Consider the following 3,024-nt stretch of genomic DNA (forward strand, 5'->3'; position numbering starts at 1 on the left):
TTCATCCAACGCACGGCGCCGCACGCCATTTCAATGATGTCCCTACTCCGCCCTGATAATAACCCGTACCCGCGAACGAAGAGACACGCAGTACATTGGTTAATGGGCGTAACTGTGTACTACCTATTAAGCACATCGGAGCATGATGTTGGCGAGTACAGATCATTCTTGGAGAACCAACACTTGATACTGAAGCGAACACAGACCTACCAAAAACATTATGCCAATTTTCTCATGAAGGTGTTTGAAGACTTTCTGGTGAACCGTTGACGAAAGGCATGAGCAGTTAGTCTATATATCGCTGTCTCGAGATGGTGTTATCTACACATGTAACAATTGTGTAAAGACACAAACAGCATACATGCATCATAAAAAAAAGAGTCCTCTCCGAATTCACCGGTTATAAATTTGCATCGAGAAGACGGCCTGGAGTCCGGAAGCTCGGAAAGTCTATGTCCACAATGTCCCAGGCGGACATGCGTTCCGGAAGGGAACCTTATGATTTTGGCCCAGGAGGTGCATCTTCATTTTGATGTTATTACGTTTCAATAAAATAAAAAAAAGTCGGTAGAGCATGAGACTCAAACTCAGGGTATTAAAAAAATTTAAAAAATATATAAAAGAATTAAAAACAATAAAAAGTGGCAGAGAAAAACAAAGTTGGTAGCGCGGTGGACTGTAGTGGAGGATTCACAGTTATCCATAGGTCGCTGGTTCAAATCCGGCCCAGAGGACCGTTTTTCTAATCTCACGAGCAAAGAGGCACCAGAGCATGCCCACTCGGTCAGAACTTCCCTATGTTTTAAACCTATTTTAAAGGAAATTCATTTGCTCAGCTTGTAATAGCTAGTTGATAATCATGGGATTCTTAGCCGTCGTAGGATAATGATATGTCTTCGAATTATCGTAAAATTGCTTGCTCTTACAGACATTACTCGTTTAATGTGCTATATAGGTCACATAGTCGCACCAATATTCAGCCGTTTCATAGACGTCTCGCTTTTTACACAAACGTAGAAACTAAATCCCTGAGCCTATCGCTGCTACTTCCTCAGCGAGAAACGCTTATTACAGAAAATTTGGGCTAAACGAAGGTTCCACCGAGATTCGAACTCGGATCGCTGGATTCGAAGTCCAGAGTGCTAACCGTTACACCATGGAACCAGACAGGAGCATGGGTCTCGTAAATACACTTAGCAGTACTCTGACATACTTCAGACTACTTGCATTAATTAACCTAATTGACACGATCGAGCTTTATAATACTTAATCTGGGCAATGTTTGCAGTTGCAGCCGATGACTGCATTTCATGTGCGTCTATTTGGCCGCGCTGAGTGGCAGTGTGTAGAAACGAAAGACAGGGACGAAGGTAAAGCAATCAGTACGAAAAAGAAAGTAAGCAGAGCCTCTGGTAGCTCACTTGGTAGAGCGGTGGACTGTAGTGGAGGATTCACAGTAATCCATAGGTCGCTGGGACTGTTTTTCTAATCTCACGAGCAAAGAGGCTCCAGAGCATGCCCACTCGGTCACAACCTCCCTATGTTTTAAACCTATTTTAAAGGAAATTCATTTGCTGAGCTTGTAATAGCTAGTTGATAATCATGGGATTCTTAGACTTCGTAGTATAATGATATTTCTTCGAATTATCGTAGAATTGCTTGCTCTTACAGGCATTACTCGTTTAATGTGCTATATAGGTCACATAGTCGCACCAATATTCAGCCGTTTCATAGCCTTCTCGTTATTTACACTAACGTAGAAACTAAATCCCTGAGCCTATCGCTGCTACTTCCTCGGCGAGAAACGCTTATTACAGAAAATTTAGACTAAACGAAGGTTCCACCGAGATTCGAACTCGGATCGCGGGATTCAGAGTCCAGAGTGCTAACCGTTACACTATTTTTTTTTCCTCCATCCACTTTCTTTATCCATCCTTTTCTTCCAGCAATCCAATTTTTATTAACAACATTTATTTTCTTTTTATTTGTTTTTATTTTATTTTGTTTTATTTTTTTATTTTTTATTTTTTATTTTTTTAGGATGGTCAGGGCGTGGTACACGCCACACTAGCAGTGGGGTCTGTTCACGGCACTGCCAGTGCGTCGAGGCCCAAACCCCTCCCACCCCTTTTTCATTATCCCTGTTGGGTCATAGCACTAAGTGTGCAGAAATCGTAACACAATATTCCCATTCTCCGATGTAAGAAAAACTAAGAAACCTCTCCTCTGAGTAGAAACTGAACACTGATAAAAAAATATAAAAAAAGGCAAGGTAAAAGTAAATAAAAATAAGGAACCAAGTGACTTATTTTTCTTCTGTTCATTCTCGTTCAAGGTGTTTTAGTGGTTTCACATATTTAACCAACACCCGTTCTTTCAAAAATGATCTTCAGCATGTTGCCATAGTGAAACGTCCCCTTAAAAAAAATTATACACGACTGTGCTTAAACTGACACACAATATTTTTAGCCCAACGCAATCTGACTTTCAAAAACCCCTACAAAAGAATGGCCCTGACCAACATTAATCTATACCTTTCACAAATCGCTTACCTCACAAATATCTTCGTTTCTCGAACTACTGCAATACAGCCAGCGCCACTACTGCCAGCTAAATAAAAGATTCAAACTACGGAAGGCACTAACTACTAGTAGGCATAGTTAGCAAATGATAGATTTTAATAGAGAACAAACATTGTATTCACCTTAATAGTCATAATATATATAGCAGTTCATAACATCCATTCTTACAAATATCAAAACTCCGCCATTTCTCTCCCCACATCCACCACTGCTGGCGGCTCACCTCCAACTGCGCAACGCTACGCGCTGTTCACATCCAGCTGCCGCTGCCAAACACTACAATGGCAGACAACAATGAAAACTAGCCACAGACTGCACACAGCACAGCCAGTGATTTTCATACAGAGCGCTACGTAACGTTGCCCATAAGAAAATATAAACAGCCTACTTACATAAAGAAAACATAAACAGGCTACTTACATAGCCCCCAAGCTCCCCACAA

General features: G+C 41.1%; 1 non-coding gene across 1 annotated transcript; it reads right to left on the minus strand.

Annotated features, from left to right (window-relative positions):
• Window positions 1-1,092: 1,092 nt before the first annotated feature.
• On the minus strand, window positions 1,093-1,164 carry Trnar-ucg (transfer RNA arginine (anticodon UCG)). The gene has a single exon. It is a non-coding gene; the product is annotated as a tRNA-Arg (tRNA).
• Between the last annotated feature and the right edge of the window lie 1,860 nt (window positions 1,165-3,024).

Source organism: Schistocerca cancellata, chromosome 2 (assembly GCF_023864275.1).
Source record: "Schistocerca cancellata isolate TAMUIC-IGC-003103 chromosome 2, iqSchCanc2.1, whole genome shotgun sequence".
Lineage (NCBI taxonomy): Eukaryota > Metazoa > Arthropoda > Insecta > Orthoptera > Acrididae > Schistocerca > Schistocerca cancellata.